The sequence below is a fragment of the Dreissena polymorpha genome, chromosome 8 (assembly GCF_020536995.1).
Source record: "Dreissena polymorpha isolate Duluth1 chromosome 8, UMN_Dpol_1.0, whole genome shotgun sequence".
Lineage (NCBI taxonomy): Eukaryota > Metazoa > Mollusca > Bivalvia > Myida > Dreissenidae > Dreissena > Dreissena polymorpha.
The window spans coordinates 34,807,801-34,817,670 of record NC_068362.1 but is presented as its reverse complement, the minus strand read 5'-3'; the positions used below and the strand labels follow the sequence as shown (position 1 = coordinate 34,817,670).

Genomic DNA, 9,870 nt, shown 5'->3' with positions numbered 1-9,870 from the left:
ATATTACAGCACTGTTATAAGACTAATAATCCTTCGAAGATTAGCCAAAATTAAGGTAAGTGTGTCAAGTAACTTAATGGTTACAAACGGATAAAATCATGCACCTTAGGAATAAATTTTACTGTAGTATATCGCTAGTATTCTACTATTATTATGCTAACTATTCTATGTAAACCGTGTAAAGCGCATGCGCTGAAAAAAAGGATGCGGACGTGTGCTATCCATGGAAATGTTTTGACACAATTTAAATGGGGTCGCAGTGTGAATATGTAACAGTTAATTACACTATAATTATCCTTTTTGTCACTCGGTGTCTGTTTATTGACATTTTTGACTTTAATGAAAAGATGGTCTTTTTAAAACAAAAACAAACAATCATTCAGAATAGCCATCAACATGTTCTTTCATAGAATAAGAAAAGATATCGAACACATTAAGAGGTTTTGAAAAAAATCTTGTGAGTGTCAATATCTTTTGCATATCATAATGTAAACGCATACCTAAAGGGACGTGTTTACAGTTTGGTCAAATGACGATTGTCATAATAATTGTCACATATTCGAAAAGACTGTATACAGTATGTTTATAGAACAGAACAGAACAGAACAGAATATTCATTTTGACTTAAGCATAGCAAGCTTATCGTCATATACAAATACATGATAATTGTACAGACATACGTGATCAATATAAATAATTACAATGTTCAAATTGCATACATCAATAATAAATCACTTATCACTGGAGTATGTCTATACAAGTAAAATAAAACTCCTGAATAAGAAACATGTTACACATAATTGTTAAGTTAAAGATAATAACCCTTCGAAATCGGTAAAAAAAATATTGCTTTTTCCTCGACATTTAGGTAAATATGTTGATTACTAATTTGATGTGTATGTTGTGGTTACAAGATATAATCCCGCGTGGCGCAGGGTGGCGCAGTAGCTCTCGTTTTCGAATCACGAGGAATTATTTATTCTTTATTACTAATTGGCGTCGCCTTGGAGGGCGGCGACTAGTATGTAATGCATTTTTCTTTCGCTTATGGGAGGATAAGTTATTTTACGGATCAATGTATATATTTTTGTTTTAAGAATAATTTGCATAGTGGTGATTTTTTTGTGTAAATTAGTGTAAATAAGTACTGCATTTGTGCCTATTACATTTATTACAACATTTATTGCCAATAATGCAAAGCTAATTGTTTTAATTAATAACTGATCCACAACTGATCACAGGGGAAAGATCACAGGGACTGGGCAAATACGCGAAACTTTCTGGTTTTGTATAAAAACAAATGATGTTTTGTTTAAAAACAAAACATAATCAAAATATATTTATTTTGTGGTTTTTCTAATTTGCTTATTTCGTGTAGAATTAATGTAGCACGATATTTGATGACCTATCGCGCAAGCAAGTTTATTGGAAGGCGTAGTGGTACGAAAACGTACAATGTATTAGTTTATTAATAGACATATAATAACAATCGCTATACACAACTTTACCAAATAGCAGTACATAAGTGAATGTCAGTGAATGTCAGCCGGAATAGCTCAGTTGGGAGAGCGTTAGACTGAAGTTGTTTACGCAAAAGTCATCTAAAGGCCCCCGGTTCAATCTCGGGTTCCGGCACGAACGGAACAGTTCGGCGGCTGACAATTTTTTCAGTCATGTTAATAAATATAATAAAGCTATATTTGATGTAGACATTTTAAAATCCATTTTACTACAATTGGACATTTTTATTAAAATTAATGGATGCAACGTGGTGACAACGTTACTAAAAAATTCTTACATTACTTAAACATTTTATAAAAAATACACGTGTTTTTAAATTAACAAATAAATGCAAACAACACATCTTTTTTCCATGTATTTTATGGTTGTCTATCATAGGCGAAGCGCGACAATGCGATAAAGGAAGCAACCGCTTATCAAGGAGGAGCTGTGTCCCAGCAACCCGTTTCCCTAGAGTCAAGCACTCCTCGGAGTTTTAATTTTAAGAACCACATATAGAGCGCAAAGCGCGACACGTATTACTATCCAGATGGTATGGGCCCTTAAGCATTATCCGAACATTACGTCCATAGTTATCTTTCTTAGAATTTGAGAAATTGTGAAATCCTTGTTCGAAGTCCAAAATTTTCATCCGATTGTTCCCAAACTTTCGCAGGTTTTTTTATCAATGAGGGCCCAACCCAAACTTTATATGAGCAATATCTGACCATAAGTCCAGAGTTATGTCTCTTTGAATTTAAAAATACAAGTGAAAAACGGCTTGGTTAGGTGATTATGTCAACATTTTTCATCAGATTCTTTCCAAACGTACAGTGTCTTCATATCACTGAGCATTTTTACCTCATTTAAAATGAGAAACATCGTGACAATAAGTCCAGAATTTGTTTCTATTAAATTGGACAAAATAAACAATTTCCACTTGTTTAAAAGATTTCACAATTTTCGTCTGAATCTCTCCAAGCTTGTTAAGTGTTTTTATATCAGTATTACTCGAACCTTATTGAACATGATGTATATCGGAGCAATAAATCTATTATGATCGTTTACTGAATTTCAAAGGCATTGTGTAAATGCAGCTTGTTTATACAAAACTAACAGTTTTTATTCATTTTTTTTTCAAACTTTTACAGTGTTTTCATATCAATGAGTACTTAACCCCTATCTTAAAAGAGCAACGTAAGAATAAGTTCAGAATCATCTCCCCTTGAAGTTGAGAAAAATATGAAATTACGCTTACAAGATGAAGCAGATTTTTTAAAACCTACACAGTTCTGTTCCATTAATGAAAACTGCACTCGGATACCAGTAAAAAAGGAAACCAATGTAAACAAGGGACAAAATTGTCACAAAACCAGGTTTTCATTGTGAAAACAAATCTGATAAAGGGAGAAAACTCAAACTGAACTTTTGAAATGAACAATCAAAATTAACCCCCTTTGAAAGTTCGTTTTACAAAAGAATCTATTTTTAGTCGTGGCGACCTTGACATTGGAGATATTGACGTGATTCTTTCGTGCGACACACCGTCCCATGATGGGGAACAAATGTGCCAAATGATTTCAAAATCTCACAATGAATGACATAGTTATGGTCAGGACAAGCTCATTTATGGCCATTTTTGACCTTTGAACTCAAAGTGTGACCTTGACCTTGGAGATATCGACGTAATTATTTCGCGCGACACACCGTTCAATGATGGTGAACAAATGTGCCAAATGATTTTAAAATCTGACAATGAACGACAAAGTTATGGCCCGGACAAACTTGTTCCGCCCGCCCGCCCGCCCGCCAGCCAGCCAGCCAGCCCGCCAGCATTCGCCAATCTAATAACCAGTTTTTTCCTTCGGAAATCCTGGTTAATAAAATGAACTATGAAATATGTGGGGGTAACAACACACAATCATAGATAATGGTTATTTGGGGGTTATTACACAACATCATAAATAATGGTTATTTGGGAGTTATAACATGAAATCATAGATAATGGTTATACCAGTATCTTTTTCTATTTTGTTTAAAATAATCGGCCAATATATTAATATTTACAGAAGAAAAAAAAATCGTTCCATTTTACTTCATTGATTGCCTTTTACACTGAATTTTCCGACGCCCTTGATGCTTAGCATCAATACTTATCTTGTACATTATTTATTAAATATTATTAAAATCATAAAGGATTTGTTAGTAAATATATTTAATGACTTTTTTCAAAAATACGAAAATATTCGAACATGTGAAAGCAACAATACATTCTAAAGAGGCAGGCGATATTCTCTAAATGATATACATGAGTATATATGACAATGTGTTTTCCGCCAATGCAACTTCCCCTATGTGTTGCAGTGGCTATTTGATCCCTTATTGGTTCCTCGCAAAGGACGATTTTCACAAGGAAGTTTACATATGAAGTTACACGGTTCTCATTAGTATCAGCTCGCACTACAGTCTACAAAAAAATCGAAAACAAATGTCCTCTTCTAACACTTCTACACACACGTGAGCAGCAGTTGCAAATACCGGTATCTTTTGTACGTAGAAAAAGCACACCCGAAGCAAACGTGCACTACGCGAGGCGCCTAGAAGACGGATTCCGGCAATTTGCTATGAATGACCCGCTTAAGGTTGCGAAAGGGGAAGTCAAACATTAGGGCGGCGGCGACGGAAGCGGCATAGTTGACGACGAGGTGACCCACGAACTGGTACGCCTGTCATATAAACGAGAGAGTTCACGGACGTTACCTGCTATCTCATGCAGATGAAACAGATGCGTGAGAAAGTAATTACAAGTACATAAAGCACCGGGCAATTTGTATGTGGTGCGCTCTGCAAAAACGGAGCTTAATGAATTTGCTTAAAGTGTTGTCACCGATATGCCTATGCAGTCGACACAGGCTAGCCAGGGACAACACTTTACACCTTAACTGGAGTTCGCTTCGACGAGACTTCATTGACCCGAAAAATATCCTAAAATCGTCCTTTACGAGGAACCAATACGAGATCAAATAGCCACTTGAACACATTGGGGAAGTTGCAGTAAATATTGTACATGTACATAAATTACGAATCACACTAAGTATTACTAGGATATTTATAATGTGGATTACTTATGCTTCGACGAGAACACTGCTGTTGTAAACAGTCACTTATTTACAACATATAATATATATAAAGACACATTTATAATTCATAATTATTTTGACGAAGCAGGAAAACAAGAATAAAATAATTAATATTTCCTCACAAGACTGTATCATATACGAACCTAATGACGAAAAAAGTGTCGGTAGCATAGGGCGCTGACATGACGGCCTGCATAGTGAACCTCTTCATGAGATCGAACGAGTCCATCAGGTCCACTGAAACACGACTGTCACATTCAACAACATCGGAACCCACGTGTACTTCAATACGCTTTACTACCTTATTGACCGTGGAAAATAAGGCTAGCATGGCATGAATATGTAAAAAGACCATGTAAGTTTTTGATGTGATTTTCAGTGAATGCATCTACCTGTTTGTTATACATAAATATACTGATGGTATCTGAACCAAAGCTGCTGGTGTCTTTGTATTCCAGGTCTAGTAAGCCCTTTTCATCACCATCTGTAAAGTATCCAGTTCGAATTCTTGAAAGAATATCGGCAAAGTACGGATCGCTTCTTTGTCTTACAATTTTGTGCAGTTCATAAAGCTTGAAAAGCTGCACCCAAAGTGATCCAGCAAGTGCACCATATTTATATGGGATAAATTTGAAAATAGCCCTATCACCAACAGGGTTCAGCTGTAGTGGATCTCCCACGGCAAGAAATGATATACCTTCAAATGGAACACTGTATTCTTCAACTATGTCTTGGAAGGCCAATAATACGTTTTCCAAGTTATTTGCATCACACATAGAAATGTCATCTGCACTGATAAGTTTGAGTTTAGTATAATTTGATCTCAATGTATTAAGCTTTTCCGCACCAGGTTTGCGATACTGTAGTTTTTATATTGGTATTGTCCTTCACAGGCAGTCCAAAGGCTGAGTGCCTGGTGAGTCCATTAATATTTGCAGCAGCTTTGCCAGTAGAAGCTTTAAGTAATACTGTGGGCTGACTAGGATCTTTTCCGGGTATTCGGAGAGTACGAGTGACGGCTTCATAAACTGCATGTATAACATGATACTTTACAACTCCTGCTCCACCACTCCACCACCAGAAATATGTAAAATGGTTAAAAAGCTGTCTAATGTCGGATACATGTTGCCCACCATATCATAAAATCAAATATGTGCCGTTGTTCTGTATTGAGTGATTGGACATGACTGTAAAACTGAGGATCTGTCATCAAAGGGGCAGCAGTTAAAGAGAATCGCTTTGAACTGTTCTTTTTTGGGCTAACGCCAGTTGATTTTGGTAAATTGTCTGTATCTAGAAATACTCAAAATCTATCTCTTCGTTATCAGGGTTAAGTCTATTTTGATCGATTTGAGCAGCAACCTCATCCCTAATTTCAACTTGAAGATCTTGTGGATCAATGTATCCAGCACTGTCTCAACTTCTTTACAGAATGGCTTAAACTTCTGCATGACTGAAGTCTTTTTCCATGGAAACATAATGATATCTGATGATTTGTGGATTCTTCATTGTGCTTATTTGCTTTAACCATCTGGAAGGTCAACTGTAGAAGAAAGCATATCAACAGTAACTTCATCCTCTTCCATGGTTGTGTAACTTGTAGAGTATGACTTGTCGGAGTATTCGAGAAATTCGGCTAGAGCAATTGTACATAATGATTTGGGCATAGCTGCATACTTCTCATGAATACCTGGTACATAGGTATGTGTGTCATTGTCGGACATCGTGTCGATAATATCTCTAGGCTTTAGCATTCGAGTTCTGTCTTTTCTGTAGTCTGTTGCAAAGAATTTCATTGATGTACTTGACCGTCGTAACGGTATCGACAGTATTTTCATGATAGTTTCATGGTGGGATACTGCTCTACTTTTTCTAACAGTATTTCCAATACAAAATAACTTGTCTCTAATAGTCTTTTCATTTGCCTCTTAAGGTTCATGGGGTTTTTCTTTATTGAATGTGGTACAATATGGTCAAACTATATATCATTTTAAAGCTAAAGACGCATAGAATAACATTAAAACATTTTTGACATTCAATGTTTGTGTGCTTTATTCATATTTTGGTTTAAAACCAATACTTTTTTACACTTATTTACAAAATCTCAGTCTAAAGTTAGGAAGGATATGCACTACCTTAAGTTGAATAAATACAAAGCTATATACATATACAAGGTCAAGTTAGCAAAATTTCACAAAAAATTATTGTCATAAAACAACAAATGAGTTTTTATTAAACTGCCTTTTTTGGATAAATATCCTAAACATAGTTCTAAAAATAACTAAAACGTAACTATTTTTTTTAAAACCCATGTATGGTGGATAATACGAGTCACAATTCTATTTCAAAGGCTTAACAATTTTGTTATTTACCAGTCAACCAAATTGCAAATTTTAAACCATCTCAAATTGAAATAGATTGCAGACGACATATAAAATTGTGAAGGAATATAAAGAAATTGGCAAAACGATTGATTTTATATTTCGATTCCTTATACCCATTTGAAAGCGTTGCCATCGCTGTGATCCGTAGAAAAACGTGCAAAACAAATCGGTCGAAACCACGTGCAGTGGTGAGAAAACCGAGTATGTGTATACACATACCTGAGAAAACGTATACTTATTTTGACAGTTGGGTGGCAACTAGTAAAACAACTATTTGCATTAATCAGCAAGAGATCGCACTAAATAACAGAAATTACCACATAGAGATATCATCACTAACCCTTTTTTCAAATATTTTCCAGCTGAAAATTGTCCCCCACACGTCTTTTTTAGTTAATTTGAATTGTTTATCTGGAGCCGAAGTGAATCTCACAGAATATCCACCCAACTTCGCTGTTTATTATTATTATTGTCAGGAAAGTAAATGGTTATTTATTATAACATATACGGAGCAGCTCCGGTTGGAACTGCCCTGAAAATACGGAAATGTTTACTTAGCTATATACCTCACTGTCTGTCATCCGGAGTGGTTTATATTGAAATTACAAAGGAGGTTTCATCGGAAAAGTGTTGGGAAAGATTGGCAATTGCTCCGGAAGAAGTCTGGGTTTATATAACCTATGAATCACTCCGGATGACGCCATCAAAATTATGACGTGTACGGAGCTCTGTAGAATATGAATTTGCGGTCATAACCGAGCAACGTTTCGGCGATGTTCGTAGCGCACGGAACATGCCGAAGTGTATAGTTTGAAGTTAACATGTATATTTAACGATGATCTATTCTTAACAATTATTTATATAACAATAATAAACCAACATAAACTCCGACATATAGCTAGTTAAAGTGAAAACAGTAGAATATAATTTTAACATCCATTATAGTCCAAAAGAGTGAGTGAACGCCCATGACGACTATTCGATTCGTCTCGGAGTTTGTTTTATATTTTGAGAACAAGGTCTCACGGACATGTAGGCTGTTTAGCAATTGAAATTACGATTACTTATGCGTAGTAGCATTTCATGACGAAAATGAGTAATAGTAACATTTGCAAAACAATTACAATTCAACAATTCAAATTTATGTAACGATTAATTATTAATGCTGTACAGTAAGGCATATATTTCACGAGATACAATATAATTATCTGATGTCAATTAAGTGTAACATCATTACATGTAGTCCAAATAATAAGAACAGTATATCAATTGTAATAATAAATGGATGGACATAAAAAATTTCAGATATACACTATACATGCAGCTAGTACACATGTGGGTGTCCCAGCCGGGGATATTTACTTAAACAATACAAGGTATTTTATCAAGTCACAGTTATTTAGATAAACACTATCAGATCAAGTTCTCAACATTCTAACTGTAAGTAGCATTGTTTATAATAATTTTAATTTTCAACAAATTTTTACAACATATTTACATAAACCTACCAATATGTTCTATACACATATGGCTATGTCCATCTCCTGAATAAATTAGTGCCTCTACCCTGTGGCCATCAGGTAAGAGTAGTCATCAATACATATGTATGTTGGATTGGTATACCTTATCAGTAAGGTTACAGTAATTTACAAGTTTCACAATTTCAGCAATAATGATTTAAGAACAAATATAACTTCTATTATCTCCTGCAATTCTAGGGCACCCTATAACTATGTACATCTCTGCTAACTTCCTCACTTATTTATATACACCGAAGGTGCAGGGCAAAATCTTATATTCTTCAATTGACAATATCAACTTCTCTACTCTCAATAATCTATGATCTCAATATCTCGAAGTAATTAACAACATGAGTCTTAGTACTGAAGGGATAGACAGCCCAAGCTACATGATTGTTAAATAAATAATGTATATGCCAAATTTACATTGTGTCTCTAATGTTTCTAGGGTGCCAAAACCTAACAAAGACTGATCATAAGAGAATTAAGACCGGGTGGGTCTCACACGTCTGTCCAGGGATCCTCAACATAAATGGCGGATGCAGTTGGTGTAAAGGACCAAAGCAAGAAACCAATGGTAATTAACTAAAAAGGTGGATGCATAACCAACATAATAATAATCAGGTTGCACAAAATGGAATGGAAGAATCAGATATAAAGTCAACTGTAACATCTCAATCTCATAACGGGGTGGCTTATCCCCAGGCGCCTATTAATATTAAGAGATCTGCCGGGCCCTATATTTTATCATAATGGCGAGAGCCTATTACATAAGGAGGACTAGAAGGGGAAGTAGACAGAACATCGTAGAGGGGACATTGGAAAAGGTACATCGTAGTTCTTACATTGTAGGTGATACGTCGTCGGTGATACATGGTAGGCATCATAGTATAAATGGAACACTGTAGACTGTATATTGTAGCCTGGATTTTGACATTAGTAGTATATTATGCTGTTAATCGAAAGGTTGGAGGTATGAAGGAATAGTATGGTAGTGTTCGTCTGTCTTGTTTTGTTTTAATTTGATTTCATTTATTTATAAGCTTCTCCTTGTATTCTATTTTCTTTCTTAGTCCAGGAAGGAGGTAATATGTAGCTTCCGTTTTGAGTGTTAGCAGGTCTTCTTTAGTTGAGGGAAGGAGTGCCAGTGGAATGGTTGAGTCATTTCTTATGAAATTTAAAAAGTTTCAAAGTGTTTGGCTGGTCTGTCGATGAATATTTCAGTTTCATGTGTTTCCTTTGTTAGATGGTGAAGAAGGGAATATGGTTATTTACTCAGGGTGTGTTTGGATGTAGTAAATATGTATCCTCCGACGTATAATTTTA

General features: G+C 35.3%; 1 protein-coding gene across 4 annotated transcripts in view; it reads right to left on the bottom strand.

Annotated features, from left to right (window-relative positions):
• Window positions 1–9,870, bottom strand: part of LOC127841625 (short-chain collagen C4-like) — a 139,694-nt gene that overhangs the window by 84,563 nt on the left and 45,261 nt on the right. The window lies entirely within an intron of this gene.